The sequence below is a fragment of the Balaenoptera ricei genome, chromosome 20 (genome assembly GCF_028023285.1).
Source record: "Balaenoptera ricei isolate mBalRic1 chromosome 20, mBalRic1.hap2, whole genome shotgun sequence".
Classification (NCBI taxonomy): Eukaryota; Metazoa; Chordata; class Mammalia; order Artiodactyla; family Balaenopteridae; genus Balaenoptera; species Balaenoptera ricei.
In genome coordinates, this window is record NC_082658.1 from 34,225,181 (window position 1) to 34,244,641 (window position 19,461).

A 19,461-nucleotide genomic window follows, 5' to 3' on the forward strand; every position below is an offset into this window, starting at 1 on the left:
AATGCCAGTGCAAATGGTGGTGACAAAGGACGAGTGGCAATATTCATACTTTGGTGCTCCATAAGTCCCATAAGACCCTGAACACAACTTCAAAGAGAAGAACCAGAGCCCTGAAATGATTGAGGTGACTCTAAATTGATTGAGATTAAGTTTCTAGTACTTGGATAAATGGTGGCTTGAAATAGGAAAAATAAGAGAAGTCACATTTCTTACACACTCGAGCCTGTGGTCTGTGATTTGTATTATTGCATGAATGAAACATGATGCTCCTTATATTTCTATTATTTGTTTCCTTTGACTTTCTCCATAAAACCCAAAGCAATAAATGAGTAGATGATGAAATTTTAAGTCAGGATATTTTAAGTGGGCATTCAAGCATGGGGAAATAGTCTATTTTCTTCTATTATCTTTACTTTAAATCCTGGGAAAGCTATGGTTTTAATCAAGAAATCCATTTCAGGTAAGAACTTGTGAAGAATCTATTTTCTCCAAACTTCTAGGCCTGAAGTTGAGGTTCTAAATATATTTTACTGATGCCTGGTAAATTGGGTCTGTTTTCAAGGTCTTAGCCTCCTTTTCTTGGAAAAAAAACAAAAAAAACAAAAACGTTTAAAGTATGTAGTCCTTGAGGAAAAAGAGAATGTTCATTTTAGAAAAAGAGGGAGAGTTTCAGGTAGTTGTGCTAGACAGACCAAGACCAGGGAAGAAAGTCTTTTTCCAAGATTTTTTTTCCTCTTGATTCTGTAAAAGGAAACATGCCATTAAAGTTTCTTTAACATTTTTTCTCTGAAACATAAGCAAACATTTTTGGAGAAAATAGTTGCCTACCTCTGTGATGTCACAACTGAAATGGTATAATTCTACTGGCATTATTGAGGGTCAAGCTCAGGAAAAATATCCCCTATAATTAAGGAAAAATATCTATTTGGGTCACAATGCACACTCCTCACAGAGATTCCACTTTAGTTGCAAAAAGACAGCCAACAGTGAGTCTAGTGAAAGAGACTGACTGCCTTGCTTGATCCCTTCCAATAAAGAAGCTAGCCACTAGGGTAGGTGTAGAGGGTTAAAAGCTTTGCTTTCAATCACTGTGGTCTAATCCCAGATTGCCTCTATTCAAATCTGCCTTTGTAATTGAAATTGTGGCTTTAAAATAATAGTGGAGATTTATTCAAAAATGCTTCTATAAGCCAAAATGCCCTGGTGACCTAGACAGCATAATATGGTCTAGATCTGGGATTGAAGAAAAAAAGGACTGAAATCAGAGATGAGTCCTAGATAAGAAGATGGAAGTTTTTTAAATTAAATTTCTGTTATTAACTGGAGACTCATTTTACCTATATCACTTCCCTTGTTTTTTACTCAATCAGGGACATGTTTACATATAAAATTTCAGCTTCTTTTCTACATTTTAGCCACTCTTGCCAAAAATCAATAGGGATGAAAACCAGAGTTTTTGACTATTCACCTGTGACAACCTCTGAATGATTACTTTATATACATTCCCATATTTAACCTTCCCATTAAATCTGCACTCTTCATATATAGTGTTCTCCTACTCTGCTGCATATTACTCACACAATCCCCTTGGTCACATCCTGAAAGATAACAGAGCCTGGAACTGCACTTTCTTGGAAATAACTAATTCAAACATTTTCCTCCCCCATCACACTCACTTATTTTCCCCACTTATTTACCCAAGTATTCCCACCAAAATTGTTCTTTGGCATCATGTAGGTAATCAATAAATTGACTCCTCCATTTTCTTTCTAGTTCAGTGATCCCCAACTGGAGGCAATTTTGCCCCCAAGAGACATGGCAATGTTTGGAGACACTTTGGTTTTCACCACTGGTGATGTAACATTGCTATCTAGTGGATGGAGAGGCCAGGCAGCTGCTAACTATCCTATACAGAACAGGTCCCATGACAAAGAATTATGCAGTCTCATGTCAGTAGTTCCAGTTGAGAAACCCTGTATTTAGTTCACTACTGTCTTCATTTTCTTTCTCTTCCATTTTAAACTCGGTGGTCCATCACAACATCACTCTTTTGCAAGTATCCTCAATTCTTTTACATGTATCACCTCTCTTTGAAAAACTCCTAATCTTGTGTTGGCTGCTGACTCCTTAAAAAGACCACAAGAAACACCTGTTGGTTGAGCAAAACTAAGCTTATTTAGGTTACTGAAGTAAGAAGAATACTATCTTGACAAGGTTTAAGTAATAACTCAGAAGAGAGAAGTCAGGAAAAATATTTATGGGGTTGTATGCTTGTAGTAGGCTATTTTAAGGCAAGGGTTAAAATATGGGGAAATAATTGGGAAAGGCAGAATTTATGACATGCTAGTTTTGGATTGTTTGACACAGTGATATGAGGATCTTGAAGTAATTATTGATAAGCAAGCTGCTAGTCTTGATAAATAAGCTATTTTGGTTGTTTCACAGTTATATCTTCCAAGAGCAAATATTTCTTGAAACATGGAGCTAAGTTAGTTTTGTTTTGGGGTTTTTTGTTTGTTTGATTCTAGTATTTTTTAACACAGAATCAGGAAAATACTCTTTATACCAGAGTTTCTATGATCAACATAGAAAAAGAACAGTACATACGTTTTAGTTCTTACTTAATTATTCATTACTTAACTGCTGGACTTCTTTCTACTTCAAATAAGCAGCTCAGTGTTGAGGAAGAAAATCACACAATGGAGCAGCTTGGTATCAGTATAAACTTGTAATTGTCAATTCTAATGGCCACAAAACACCTATCAGCAATCTTACTATGTTTCTCAGTAAGCTTATTTTCCTGTTGTTACTAATTTTATTTCTAGTCACTGTAAACCTCTCTCTACTGATGAACTTACCTTGACCTTCACAGAGACAATACAAGCAGTCAGATAGGAGCACTACCATTTTCTCTCCCTCATGCCTATGCCCCATCTCATGTCTCTCTACTCCTGGTCATACTTGTCTGCTTTCAATTCCTGAAGCATGGCTTCCTCCTTCTGCTTTAAGATCTTCAAACATACTTTCGCCTCTTTCTGGAAAAGTAGATGCTCCACATTTTTAATCTGACTTAAGCATTTTCACCCTCCAAGTTCAATTTAATTGCCATTCCCACAAATAAAATATTTCCTCACCTCCCAGTCCTAGTGCCCCATCTCAATTCTATTCTCTCATAACCTCCTGTGTTATTCGGTTTTTTCTTTATAATTATCAAAATTTACATTCAGAATTTTATTTGTGTGATTATGTGTTTAATATGAAGAATCATACCTGCTTTTTTTAGCATAGCAGACTCTAGCATCTATAATGTCAAATATAGAAGACATTCATTAAATATTTGATGTATGATTGGCTGAATGGGTTGTATAACTAAACTTGCTCAGAGTTATTGAATAACTTGCCCAAGGTTGAACACCTATCAATTACCAGAACTGGGAATGAACTCACAATTTATCTGACTCCCTAGATCATGCTGTCTCCTTTATATTACATCACCATTAGAAAGAAATAATTTAGTTAACTTTTTTTCTTTTTGTCTCCTATGTTCTCATTTCTTCTCTGTCTATACATTAATATTCATCCAAGATTTTTTTTACTGGTCTTTCTGATCTGTTTGAGTCTTGAAATATAGGGATTTTTTCTTCTTCAGTCCCATACTCTTCTGGACACAGTTTGGACGTATACATCAAAATTTTCATTCCATTTTTAAAAAATTTATCTTTTAGTTACCAAGTCTTTTTTAACTTTGAATTATATGAACCTTTAAAGGTTATAACTTCTCTTAGATCTAATTGAACATTATTCTACTACTTGTGGCAGCGTTGGGTTGTGCCACTCAGACCTCTCTTCAAGAAAGAACTTGTCATTCAGCTGCAAGGAAGTAGTTAGCTGGTAGCCTTCGGCTCTTAGCACCTTCTGGAGCTGCCTCACCTTTTGAGCCAAGCCCGCACTCTTCCCAGGCAGCACTCTGCCAATAATTGAGCGTCATTCCTCCAAACCTGGAATCCTCTTACACACCATCTTTGTTCTAGAACTGTCTGTGGGTTGGCTGACACTGTCAGATCTGCTCGAAGCTGAGCCTCTCCCTGCCCAATCTCACTTCTCTTCCCCTTTCCTTTCACTGGTTTCAGATCTGCTTTATGATCATAAGGATTTCTCTGCTCAATAAAGTTCTTACACTCCACCTCAATGTCCACTTCCAGGAGGAATCAAATCACAGATTAGTACAGGATTACATTTCTATGCCATTGGAAAAATCATTTTAACCCAAATTACTAAATATTTATTGAGCACCTATGTATAAATGAAGTGGACCCAACATGTTTTAAGGGCTTACTATATGCAGAACATAAAATATATGCTAGTTTGGCGAATCTTTACAATAACTTATGAGGTAGGTATTAGTCTCAATTTAGAGAGAGGTAACCTGAAACTTAAATAGGTTAATTTAAGTTTCACCCAGGATGTCAGTAGCAGAGTTACAGATGAAATAAATCTCTATGTCAGGTCAAAATCCTGGACTCTAGCTGTTATACACAAGATCCCCCACAGTAAGGTAAGACATTAGTCACTATGAATGTTACAAGAATTGCAAGATACACTTTTCCCTCAAGCATTTGTAAGACTTCTGTTCTAAAAGCGTATGATTCTGTGAAATATAAATTAAATGCTCTATCATTGTGGATAAGACCCAGGAAGCTGTAGGAACCCCCAGGTTAAACAGAATGCCTTTTGCTATATTCACCCTTACAGTTAGAGTTGGTCAAACTATATCCCAGATTTTAAATTGAATGTCAAATTTAATTTGCCTGAGGAAGCCTGAAGCTTAAAGTCTGTCACAGATCACAGAGCTAGACCTGACAGCTGCCTGATGAATCAGCCTGATAAGGAGGATAGGGGAGTGGACAATAAATCACTGTTTAGGGCATCTTTGCCTCGTATTCCTCTCATCCCATAAACAGCTCAGCATCCCATTGGAAAGGATTTTGTCTTTGTAAGCTAAACATCAAAGAAAATGTACCATTCCAGATAATGAAAAAGGCTCAGCCCACAGACTTCTGCTATCATGGATTCTCATTACCATTTCCCTGTCTTTCCAAATACTAATTTTAGAGGTTTGACTCAAATCTTACCTGTAAGAGGAAGGCTCATTTCACTATCTAGTCTTCATTGATCTCTTTTTTTCTGAATCCAGAACTACTTAAAATTTGATAATAAATGTTAACATTTTATTCTTTCATTCTTTTATTCAGCACACATCAATAAGATCACCTGCTATTGCCAACCTTTAGTAGTCACCACGGCAGACAGACAGAGACAAAAGCCTCTGCCTTTGGAACTTGAAATCTTGAGGCAGCATAAATTCAAATAACCTAAGGAATCATGAACGACAAGAGTTTAGATTTAGATAAAACCTTGCCAGTTACTAGATGAATGAGTTAGGCTGTCTTTCTAGCTAACATTTCTTAACCTATAAAAGATAGAGTATGATCAAACAGAGCACTACCAGGGTCAAATGAAATAATGTAGGTAATAATTCTTTCAAATTGTAAGCTTCTCTACAGTTGTTAGTTGCTTATAATAATAGTATTATTAATAAATTATCATAAGGCAAAAGAAAATAAGTGACATAGTAGAGATACAAGTAAAGTGTCATTTGAGTACAGCTGATTGTGGAAATAATATTTAAATTAAGCTGGTAAGGATGAGTAAGATTTTGGTTTTAGAGAAGGGAAAGGTGGACAATAAAGATTGAGAGAGTATTACAATCAAATATAAGTCTTTTTGTGAAAACACGTGGCAAGTTTAAGCAGTAAGTAATCTGATGGGTTTGAATTATTTTATGTAGGGATGGATATACTAAGACTAACAAATAAGATTTGAAAGGTAGGATAGGGACTTCTCATGGAGAGCCTTGATTGTCCTGCTAAAGACTGTGAACTTTGTTGTGTTGGGATGTTCTTGTAGTGGACCTGACATTTGTTTTGCTGTGTAGTTTTCATTGTTTTTCATGAGTTTTTTTTGCACAACATTTGTTCCCTATGCCATGGCATTCTGTTAGATTTTTAGTCATGAGAACCCATCTGCTAACCCCAGTAGTAGTCATGCAACTCAAATTAAAACCAGGTGCCCTGGCCTAGAAATGTACATTTTGGGCAGAACCTTACAGGGACTGATTATGATTGGAGCTGAGTAATTCAAATGTAGAGTTCTAGATAAGTCCTGATTCTCGGATCTCTATCACTGCTCTGACTCTTGCTCTCTCTGGGTCCTGACACTTCAGCTTTTCTTTTGATACATTGATACTGCTGATGTTAACCAGAATCACCTTCTACCATAAGTCACCACACACCTCCCATACAGCAATGAACTCTGAGGAGGAGATTAATATAATCTGATTGTAGTTAGAGTTTATAGGATAAGTGATTTTTCAGAGAAAATTCATATTAAGAAATAATAATAATAATAATAATAATAATAATAATAATGAGGATCTAGAATCATTCCAACACATTCACTCTAGTTTAACCTTCCAGAAGCACATCTCCATCCAGGACTCTCCGCTGCTTAAAATCTTTCAGAAAACACAGGACCTACAGGAAAATCAAAATTCTTTGGCAAAAAGTATGCAAGTTCCTCAGTTCTTACCACTACTTTCATTTCCAGCAGTACTTCATTACTCCTTTTCAGGTGTCCTAATTTCAGGCCTCTTGGAAACTACTCACTATTACTTAGATCTCGACTTTTTTGCTTCTATGCTTTACTGAACTTCCAGAGACCTGGCCCTTGGATATAGTTATAAGAATATAGTTCTGAAAAAAAAGGATGAAGGGAGAAAGCCTATGTCACTCTCAAGCAATAGAATATAAACATTTCATCCTAATAGTCTGCCCATCTGTGTCTCTCTGAATGGCACCTGCATATTTATTAGCAATCCAGGCACCTTAAAGGAACGGTGACATTATCATGTTCATGTCTTAGAAGGTAAAACACTTGACTTTGTTCTGTTCTGAAGGTGTTGCCCTTTCTATTTTAATGGCAGGGTTTCTCTACTATGCCAGGCAGATTACCTCTGTAAATCTTATTAACAATGATGGTACTACTGAGAAGCTCTGGAATGGTTCCCCCTATGCCCTCCCAGGTAGCTTTGAGTGTAAGCCAGTGGTGATGCCGCCTAGTTAGTTGTGTGGCAAGATTCTGGGAAAATGTGGGCAAGAGCTGATTACTGGTTCGTGTTGGTTGGTGGCATTTATTGAGCACCCACTCTGTGCAGAGGCTTTAGGACTGCCAGGAATTGAAGGGGAAATCTGCCTCATGACCTTGGGAATTTTGTGAACTCATTGAAGGTTTAGAATACGAATATATGAAGAGAAAGTAAATTAGGATCTAAAAGAAGATAGCCTAACAGCAAGGGCAAGAGACAGCTGAGGCAAAGGAGGAACACTCTGGAAACAGCATTCTCTACACCCATCCTTTTCCATTCCTGGTCCCCATCATGAGGGGAAGTAATCTTAGCATATGCACTGGTAGCATCCCATACTTTATCTCTTAGCACTTGTCTCCCTGAATTCTAATTAATGTTTACCTGCCTGTCTTCTCCACTGGACTTTAAACTCCTACCTGATTTATAGCTATAACCCACCCCTTCGTGTATTACCTGTCACAGATTAAAAACTCAGTCAGGAAACATTAAATAAGGAAATCGATGCTGTTTGCTGTGAGAATTTTATTTATTTTAAAGGAAGGTTAAGAGATAAAATTGTGGCATATGCTTTAATTGTGGCTCCTCTTAGGATAATATCAACATTTCAACATTAAAATTCTTTCAGTAATATTTGGCCTGTGAAATTCCACTTCATAAGGTAAAGAAAGATATCTTTGTTTTCTCCTCGCCCAGCCCATTGGTACATTTTCATGTATGTAATTAATAAAATTAAACCTTCTACACATTATTCCTTCAACATTTAGAATTCTCTGTTTAAAGTGCTAAAATGTTTATTTCGAGAGACTATGTATTACTAAAAAGAACATGTAGAGTTATAGCATCTCCATGCCTGGATTTTTAACAAAAATGCAAGAAATATTTTTGAAAATAAATAATATAAAGTGTGTGTGTGTGTGTCTGCGCGTGTATGTATGCACCTGTGGATGTTCTTGATCTCACCACCAGTAGTTTTGAAATAAAAAAAAAATTATAAGATCTGTGAAATACTTAGTTATTTAAAAGTGCATAGACCACCCTACACTTAAGTGCAATAATTCAAAATATATTTATTGGGTATCATCAGTATACAAAGCACCACAAATGCAAAATATTTCCTGCTCTCTAGAAACTAATGGTATGGTGAGGAAGAAATACACATAAATAAGAAATTTCAATACCATTTACAATATGGCAAATGCAATGTTGGAAATATACCTAGGGTGCTGTAGAAACACAAAAAAGAAGTACTTCAGTTTTTTGCCCAGTGTGTATGAGTGTATGTGCTTCTGTCTGGGCAGGAGCAGGGTGCAAAAGATTTTATAAAGTGAATCTGAAAGAAAGTAGGATTTAGTGAACCCCTAAAAATAGGCAGAGAATCATTTCTAGCATCATGAAGACATGAACCAAGATCCTGACATGTGTGTAAAAAACTGAAAATCCTTTGTAATTATTAGAGGGCAGATTGTGGTAGGGACAAGGGGAGGATGAAGGTGGGAAAACAGGCAGCAGCTTTATCATGGAGAAGGCTGCATGCCCTGTTAGTAAGCCTGTACTACTTCTAGTTGATCAAAGGTGTTTTACCTGTGTTTTTGCTCTAAGGTAAGGGACATTGTCCATGTGATTAATTAGTGGTGTGTAGAAGCAGAGGTGTGTAGAGAGATTTTGCATAGTTTCTAAGTGACTTTTATACCTTCTCCCATTGCATATTTTTCAATGATGCTAGTAACTAACATTTATTTAGTACTTATTATGTGCCAGACATAATTTTAAGTACTTTATATGTATTAAATTAAGAGATTTTACTAGTCTGTTCAGACTGCCAAAACAAAATCCCATAGACTAGGTGGCTTAAACAATAGAAATTTATTTCTCACAGTCCTGGAGGCTGAAAAGTCTAAGATTAAGGTGCTGAAAAATTGGTTTCATTCTGAAGCCTCTTTTCTTGGCTTGTAGGTGGCCACCATCTTGCTGTGTGCTCACATGACCTCTTTGTGTGTGCCTGAAAGCCACCAATCCTATCAGATTAGAGCCCCACACTTATGACCTAATTTAACCTTAATCGTGCCCTAAACTCTCTAACTCCAAACACAGTCACATTGAGGGTTAGGGCTTCAACACATTAATATTGGTGGAAAAGGTAATTCCATAGCAGAAATTCTCACACAAAAAAATCGGTGAGTAAGGACAGGTACTACTATTATCTCTATTTATAGGTGAGGGAATTGAAACACAGAAATTAGTGTCATAGTGTGGCTTCCTCAAGAGCAGACACTGAAATAGGGTTTGGGGGACAAAATGTGAAAGGTAGAGGAAAGAAAAAACAGGTGCAAAGACAAAATGCAATGGACAATTAAGGAAATGGTTTTGTTAAGGCTATCCTAATAGGGAGAACATTCATTAATGAGAAATGTCTCAAATAAGAGGGAGGAAACTTGGTTTTATAAAACAAGATCATCACTGAGGAAGGGTGGAGGTGGGTCTTATCTCAGAATATGGGAGAGCAGGGTGTTCCTTTTGAGATTAGCCATTTCTCAAAATACAAAAGGGTGGGAGGATTTTAGAAAACAAAAAGTTGGGGATATTTCTTAACTGTTGTTGTTTTCTGTGAGCATAGGACTCAGGTAAAGTTCAACATTGTCGGTTCGAAATGAATGAATATCATTCATAGCTGAACAACTGTAAGGCAATAATAAACCTTGAATGAGGTGAAGCAGAATCTAAGAAATGGTCTCTCAGGGACTTTTGCTGATCGTGTCTCTGCAAACCCAGTGGAACCAGGTAATGACAAAGATCAGTTGTCTTAGAGTCCTGGAGATCATGCATCTTAAAAAAAGAGATGCCTAAAATAATAAAGAAAAATATTCATATAAAAGGTTGTATTCAAATAAAGTACCAGGAATTGAACCCTGAGAGTAACCAGTCTAGTGGATTCCAGGAAGTCTGTGGAGGAAAACTGGTCATCCAATACCACTCATTGAGTTTCCTGAAGCTCTCAAGCTAGGATGTTGATGCTCTAGGTGATGTAGTCCATAGTCTTGGTTACCTCTCCTATAAGGGCAGGCATGACCTGAACAGTTTGCCTGACTTTATTAGTGATGAAGACTGGATTGCCCAAGGAGAATTCGGTCCATGCATGGTCAGCTGGGAGGGTGAGTCCTTCAAAGTTTACATCAAGTCTTGGGGCTTTAGTTCATAGGCTTCTTTAGATTCTGGGGAAAGGGACCAGCTGCAAGGCAACCCAGAGTCCCTAGGGTTCTGGGCTGTTGGGTTATAGTTTTTGTTGATGCCAAGTTGGGCAGGAAGGTGAATAATTGGAAAAATGAGTTCAGAGAAGTTGTATCCAGATACTCAATAAAACTGGAATAATTGAAAATTTGGAAAGGATTGACAATTTGAACAAGGTAACAGGATTTATCAGGTAGGTACCAAAATTGTGGGGGTTTATTTTGATGGAGAAGAAGAGAAAGTCAATTAAATCTCTACTAGACAGAGTTTGCATCTCATCAGTTACAATTTGCAGAATTTCAAAATATCTCAAAGACATTGACTAGGGCTAGATTCTGATAAACTGGAAGAGCGTGCTATAGACATGTAGATGGGTGCTGAGGGAGCCACATGTTGCCTGTGGAAGAGGCTTCTGCATCTGTATTACCACAGGAGTGAGGGTGGAGGGGAAGTGCTAACTCTTAAAGGGAAGGGGTGGGGCACAACTGCAGACTCAGAAGATTCAGAGGAGTTCAGAGAGGCAAAGTCTTCAAGGCACCCATCAGATGCTCCCAGTGTAAGGATTTCAGGTTTTCCTAACAAGGGACCTGATCTTGACATAATGACCTGCCTTCGTTGAGTGTTTAACCATCTTTGAAGTTCAGCTATTCTGACTGTTAAGTCCTCTGGCTGGAGGAAGTGAGAACTACTTTGTTTGGAAGCAAAGAGATCCTCTGGCTTTCATTTTTGGCTTTCAATTGCCTGTAACTTGTTCTTAGCTCTTTATTATCTTTCTGTGGGCAGAGGTTCTTAAAGAGTGTTTGTGGACCAGCAGAATTAGCATCACCTGGGAACTTGTTAGAAATGCAATTTCTTGGGCTCTACCCCAGACTGACCAAATCACAAACTCTAGTGTTGGGAAAAAGCAGTTTGTTTTAACAAGCTCTCTTAGTGATTCTGACGCATACTAGAGTTCGAGAACTACTGCAGAAGTGCATCAGTGATGCTTAGCAATAACTCTCTAATCCTATTATCCTTATATCAATAATTTTCTCCATATATCTCAATTGTCTCATATATTATAGCTGCTAGTGCATTTCCATCCATTATATTCCCTCCTATTTCGCCACTGCTGAATATTTTAATAGACCACTGCCTTGAGACAGAGCCCCCTGTTCTCCATCGTTGATTGGTGGTGGTTGGTGGTGGTTGGTGAGAGGAGGTCCTCATTGTTAGCCAGGTGTTAGCATCGGGCTCCAAAACCCCATTATCATCCCGCTTGCTTTCTCAGACCACTTCCAGTACAGTCACAGATCAGGTTCTCCAGAAGCAGAGCTTGAGACAGAGTTTAGAGTGTCAAAAACTTGTTAGAGATCAACACCAGTGAAGGGAATAGGGAAGCAGCAGGATTGAACAGAAAAATAAGTTGACTTATGAGGCAGGCTTGACAAAGCCTTCACCAGCTTGGCAGGGAATTCTAAATCGAATAATGCCCATCAGAGTGTCCCACGTTGGGCAAGAATGGCCAGTCCTTTATAACCCTTCCCTGCCCAGTCACAAGGTATAGACTGACCCAGGAAAGGCAAAATGGACCCCACAGCTTACAGCTGACCCTGAAGGAGCTGACAGCTAAAGGCTATCTTTAAACCACACCTTCTGCAGTTGGGCATCTAGTCCTTCCTCAAAGGGAGATCTGGATGGAACATCTCCCAATCTACTACAGTTAGTAATTTGCCTAAATTCACATTGTAAGAAGGTAGTAGAGCCAGGCTGTGAAGCCTGTTAGCCTTGCTCCAGGGTCCATGTTTGGTCATTATTTCACTATAGCACTTAAGAGCCATTGCTCATGCACATTCACTGAATAATAAGGTGGCAGGAATAAATTTGATTTTTAGGTAGGGTCTCTGTGAAATATTGGTATGTATCAATATCTTGAGATTCCTTCTATTTATTAGGTTTTATTAGACTTATTCTCCTCATTATAAAAAGGCCTTTACTATCTGTGAGGTACTCTTCAATGAGATAAACCCAAGAAGTTCACAGTTTCTCTGTGGAAGGAATATCCCTTGAGGGGGAAAGGCCCTTACTCTGTTGCCCTGCTTTTCACATTTTTTTGTGATTCTCTCACTTTGATTACTACTGTTACCAGAACATTTTTCTTTTTTGAATTATACCTTAGAAATTCTGGGTTTCATCTTAATATAGAAGTATGTATTTTCTTAAGATGGCCTCATGAATATAACTATTTGAAAAGACAGCTGAGAAGGACAATTGTTGATTTCTTCATAACAACAGAGCCTCAAGTATTTCCCTTTTAAGGATTCCTTTTAAAGGGGTTTATACTATAGGTAAGAAATAATAGAAATATTTTAATAAAACCGGTAATTCAGTCACCAGATTTATTGTTAGTCTAAATTCTTATTCTTGCCCAAAGTAAATGCATAATAAATATTTACTGAATGAATGAATGAATCATTATCATCCCAGTGCATTTTGTACTTTGAGTTATCCTTCCAGTCATAGAAATTATTGTCCCAGAGAATGTGAATATTCTTACTAGTAAATCATAGTGGCAAGAAATAGAAGCCAAGAAATTTACTTTCTTAGGTTCCAAGTCCACTTAAACCTTCTTCCATGCTTCTATATTCATTTAATCCACACCTGATTTTCTCAAGTTATACCATGTTTAAAGGGAAAGCAGGAAAAACAAGCATACAAGCAAACTGTGTAGCTGTTTTCATTGAGTTCTGCTTTGGTTTACTGCTATGAACTGTTGTTCATGATCTGAGTCCCAGCAGGAAGCAGATGGCCCATTCAAATCAGGAGAATTCAAGGAAAATTTAATAAAAAGACAATTTTAAAAGGTGTAGGGAAAGTGTAGGGGAACCTCAAGGGATGGTGCAGTATCTGGTTCAGTAGCAACTCAGTTCCCTATACTCTTAGGACAGAAGAGGTGAAGAGATTGTGTGGGCTCCAGCACCCACAGAGGGGACTTGTGCAGAGGGCTGTCTCTAGATGTGAGACCTATTGTTAAGTGACCCAGCCCACCCATGACAACCCTGCTGGGAAGGAACTGGGATGATAAAATCCCCAGCCTCTCTCCCCTTCCTCCTTCCAATCTGCTGTCAGGTCGTCCTGTGCCAAACCCTACCTGAAAGTCAGAAAGCAAGGGAGGTTGTTGACGAAGTTCAAGTGCACGTGGCTCAGCCTCCTGGGGCAAGGGCAGGATGAAGAAGGGTGGAAAGTGGTTCCACAGAGGCAAATAGAAAAACTTCAGTGTACTTTAGTTTTTCATACACTCCAAAATGAATAGACACTGAGTTAGACTATTTGTATGAACCTATGTACATATGAGAGTGATCATAAATAAACCCAAAGCTTTATGTAAGAGAGAACAATCACCAATCGAAATCCAAGACAATAATTTAATTTAACAAAATTTCTGGGAACTCTAATAAAATCAGTTCTTTTCTGTGTGTTTTTAAAAACACACTATCCTAATGCCTTGAATGAGTCATGAAATTCTTAGCTCTAATACCTCAGGAATAATAGTAAAATCAAGAAGACTTTGCAAGTAAAAAAATTATCCTTAATTATTAGAAGTTTTTAAGTTAGCTTTGTATATTCAGAGATTGACAAATCTTTTATGTGAAGGGCCAAATAATGAATATTTTTGGCTTGGCAAGCCATATAGTCTCTGTCACAGTTGCTCAATTCTGCCACTATAGCCTCAAAACAGCCATAAATAAATGGTCATTGCTGAGTCCTAATAAAATTTTATTTACAAAAGCAGGGGTCTAGCTGGATGATGAATTTATTGATCAAAGGAGAGAGCAATGGTTTTTAACAGACAGATGTGGGTCTCAGACCCAGTTTCTATACTCTTAGAAGGGTGGACTTGGACAAATAGCTTATAATCTGATCAAATTATCTACCTCACAGAGTCAATGAAAAATATAGGTAAAGTGAACTGGTACAGACAAGCCATTCAGTAAATGGTAGTTGCCTCCCTTTCTACATATTACCAAAGAAATTATTGAAATTGAATAAGTGAATTTAGCTCAAGCATGTTGAGCTACTTTCAAAGTGGGTCAAAAGGTCTCTAGGGAAAACTTGGAGAATATATTGTCTAAATAAATTCCATGGAGAAAGATATCACATAAAAGTGCCAGAGTTTTAATTTTTAAAATGAGCAACTTAATATCTTGAGCAGAGTTTAATGGATTTAAAAGAACAGCCTGCATTATTATTGCCAGCAGGGGACTAGCTAATTGGGAATCCATCACCCACAATAGAAAACACAGTTGGAATCAGTTCACCAATCAGCTCATGGTGAACAAGAAAAGGACGTTCAAGAGGGGTGGGGAGGAATAAGACAATGTGTGTCCAGAGAGAGACAGATGAGAAAAATAAAAAGACACAGCTCCAAAGAAATTTTCAGCATCGAATCTTGGAAACAACTTATAAATCAGTGTTTCCCAAAGGTATGTAGTGATTTACTCAAAACCATTCACCTCCATCTCCTCTCTGCCAATAGTCATAAGGTTTCAGCAAAGTCAAAATAAATTCTCATCAGAAAAAAAAAAGAAAATGGCAGACACCTTTGATCTCATGCTGGCCAATGCCCTTCTCTCCAAGTCTGGCATTATATCTTCTACAAATTTCCTCTTTGCCCAAGACAGGATAAATCCTCCCTCCTACACATTCTCTAGCACACTGGTTTATCCCTATGGCAGGAAAGCGTGGCCTTCTTATTTCTCTGTTTGTTCCATTTGTCCACAAGCTGCTGAAAAGCAAAACTGTGCATACTGTCATTAGAGCTATAGTCACGGGACATAGTTTAGTATAAGAATCTGAAAGAGTTTGGTAAATATTTGTTGAATGAAGACTAAATAGGTGAAGGTGGACTGGAGAGGGGGTCTTTTTTGTCTTTTAAGGTATTTCCATCTTCCTTCAGTAATAAACAAATTGTCACCCTTCCGAACTTAACCTCTAATTCCCATTTTCTTGATCTGTGAAATACTTCACTTTCTTGTTGAGGTCTAAACTGTACAATATGTATAAGGAACCAATCATAGAGTCTGGCAGTTTGGGTTCATTCAATGCATATTAGTCGTTTCCTCCATTTTGTGTCAGTATGCTGCTAACCTCATTTCTTAATGAAACACTTGCCAGCAGTTATATTTGCTTTTGCCATCTTCTTTAAAATTATTTACAACAAAATGAAGCAACATAAATTTAAATAATAGCGAACAACCTTTATTTTTTTTCCAGTTTGCATTGAAGTTGCATGCATTCTAGACCAGGTCAAAATTAACTTCATTTCACCTGAAATTACACTCAAAAGCAATTTAGGCCTTTGAAATGCATTGCTTTTTAAACCAGCAAACCCTAAACGTTATTACTCTTAACTAATGTCAGAGTGATGCGGATACCAAGTATAGAGTTCACACATTATCAATAGAAATTCATACAACTACTCACATATAGATTTACAGTAGGCAGCAGGGTTAAGTGTACAACTTTTGGCAGCAGATTTTTGGTATTCAAATCCTGATCTACCATGATTAATCTGTAAAATGGGGAAAATAATAGGACTCAGATCATAGGGTTGTTGTAAGGATTAAATTAGTTAATATATAGAAATCACTTACAGTAATGCCAAATACAGAGTAGCTACCATGTTTGTGTTAAGCATTGTTGCTATTATTATTATGTGGATCACCATGAAGAAGTTACGGATGTTTCTGTAATGTGGATCTATGACAATAACGTGCTAATAGAACATTTTTCCATTTCAGAGTAATTTCTTATTGCAAATTTTCACCAGGATGATTTCATTTAATCTATATCACTCTATAATATAGATTATCTATATCACTCTCTATATTGTATATAGAAAAAGTGGGGAGAGAACAGTTAAATTATTCCCCAAGATTTTTTATTATGTAATGCATAAATGACAACAGACTAAAAACCCAAATCTGATGACATATTCAGTATTTATCCATCACACCACAGAAAGAGGCATCCTAAACATGAGGAACAGGTTGAATACAAACCTAAATCACAATCTGGCTGCAGTGAGATAATTCACAACTTTTTCAATGTTGGTTGGATATTCTCTTATCTCCTAGAAGTGAGACCCTGTCTGCATAAGCATTGCAAACCCACTCAGCTCAACATTTCATTTGAAAGATCACAATGTCAGCATGTGTAGATCACTGGGGAAAATTAATTTTAATATGGATCAAAATGTGGTAGCACACCTGTGAGGCATTTGTGACACTCTGGTTAGGATGCAGTTACCAACATCAAAGCCCTTAAATTTGCATTTGATCCCAGATCTTCTGAGTCAAACACTATAGCTTATTTATTCATTTGCTATTTTTATTACACCATGTTACTTCTCTAGAAATATTTAAACACTGAATAAGGAAAACTGTTTTAAAAAGAGTATTATAGGCATTAATAAAGATGTGCTAGTGTATAAATTTCATATGGACTTTGGAATCCTCTATCAATGCATAGCTTCATTTCTTACAGCTTTCCTTTCATTCTGTATTAATTGAATAGCATGTGTGATCTTCTCTGATAGGAACTGGTGATTTGCCATGAAATGAGGATGTGCTGATTGTCATAGACTTCAATAACACACTTTCATTCAGTTTATATTAATAGACCCCACTACATCTTTCCACATTTTTTGAAGATTTTTTTCTATAAAATGTGTTAAATACTGGTGTGACATTCAGGTCAGTTGTTAACTGGCAATCATGAGTATATTAAAGTTACCTCTTAAAAACAAGACAGCATCATCAGGCAGATGGATAACATCAATGCAGGGTTATTAAGCTCCAAGTTTGGTGAGGGGCTCTGGCTAATTGACAAGCACAGATATGTCCTATATTAGAAATTGCAGAGGGCCTGATCCAACTTCCTGCAAGAGTCGAAAGTAACAACCACATTTTGATGCAATCTTCAAATTCCCTTCTATAAATTAACCCACAGAGATGAAAGAACCATGTGACAAATCTTGGTTCAAAGGACCTCTTCTGTATTGTCATTGTTTTTTGTTATTCATGCACTTCAATTTTCTTTTTTAGTTGCAATGTACTCATCTTATCCTTTCAGTCAATAAGTTATCTTTACACAATAACATCTTCTGATGTGGCATCAACTACCTCTATGTCAGTGACTCCCATATCTTTATCTCTAACCTTGATTTTTCTTCCATGATCCCAGCTGTATAGCCCACTGCATCTCTTATTTGGGGATCCCACAAGTACCTTGGCATTAAAGACAGAACTACTTTCTTCTGACACATCTAAATCTGCTTTTCTTCTCAGTTTTTATCCCCACGTACATCTCAGATCCATCTTTGCTTCTTTTCTCATTTAAAAACCCCCTCTTAAGCTAGAACCTGTCAAGTCTATCTCTGAAAAGTCATTCAAATCTGTTTGCTTCTCTTTATCACCATTGCTAATGCTTTCCTTCAAGCCTCCTGTCTCTTTTTCCTTGGACTGGCCCAGTAGCTGTCTCATTTTTCTTCCCACATCCTGTCACTTCCTTTTCTAAATAATTCCTCACATTTTCTTTCTAAAGCAAAGGTCTGATAATGTCATTTTCTCTTCCTAAATAGACTTTCTCCCGTTCCTTGCCCAGAAAATGTCTTCTCAATCTTTCAAGACCAAAGTCAGCTATTACAATTCCTCTACATTCTTTCTTGACCTCTCCAGGCAGATTTAGAATCTCTTGTCTGAATTCCAATTGCCCTTTGAAAAGCCTCTGTTATAGTGTTGTTCCTTCCTTTACATACTGAAGTGACCAGGATAATACAGACTTTGAGAAGTGTACCAGGTGACAGTATTTAGAAATTTTCTTTTCAGGATCACAGGCTCAGACCACAAGGTTGTTGTCCTTGCTGAGCACTGAAACTTCCACTGTTAATCACCAATAGGGTGCAAGCTCATGAGAACACAGAATTAGTTTGTGTAAGGTGTTAAGATCTTTTTTGCAATTCTATACCAGGGGTGCAAACCCCAAGACTAAAGTGGACTGTGTTGTGTGTCTGTGTGTTTCCATACACACATGAGCACCAGACCTAAAACCTTAGAATAGGTTTCTCTGGACTTACTTAAACTTTCATTTCTCCTTGTTGAAATAGATCCCACAGAGTATATTTTCCCAAACATTTTCACTCTTAGGTCATCTACTTCTGAGAACTGTTAACTAATTTCAGCCTTATTCCCACCTCACTTTCCTGTCTCTTGCCCATTTTTTTCTTCATAACTAACATAAGTGGCTGTATCCTCTGTAGGTACCAAAAGAGAGTGATGGTCTCCCTTTCATTCTAACCTTCTGGCTAACAGTGAATAAGGGCTTTATCTTTGTTGTTCCACTTTGCTAGAACTTATTTGAGAACCTCTGACATCTGTTTAATTCAGTGTCTGGTACATATTAGAAGTAGGCACTAAATATGTGTCTGTCAAATGAATGAAGGTATTATCTTTATAAAAAGTGAATCTTGTGTCAAGAAATGAAGCTGTAGGTAAATAAGCCTTAGATGTGAGTTCAATATGACCTAAATTCTTGGCCAAAGAGAATTCTAGAGCGTATCAATTTACAAGGTTAAGCCTTACAGAAACATATCAGAAAGACATCACAAAGCAGCCTAGAAAGGATTCTAGGATGGCTCTGCATTTGTATAGTGGTTATTCTATGTGTTGTTGTACTGTCCTTACATTATACCTGATTGTTTGGTAAAATGTTATTAATGGTTATTGCCTGGTCTCAGTGACATGTAGAAAATTAGAGAAGTCCTGTGGTCATCTGTGGGAAAAGTGATGCAGAGGAGAACAATTCCCCCATAATTGAGTAGTGTTCCCTCCTTTACAGTAGAGAAGGGTGGATGGGGTAGTAGCTATCGCTAGCAGGGTATGGCTACATCTAAAAGGAGAGACAGAGACAGAGAGACAGAGAAATAGAGACAGAGATTTGAGTATGAAAAAGAATTGTGATCTTATTATGTAGTTACAGACAGGTAAGGCCTG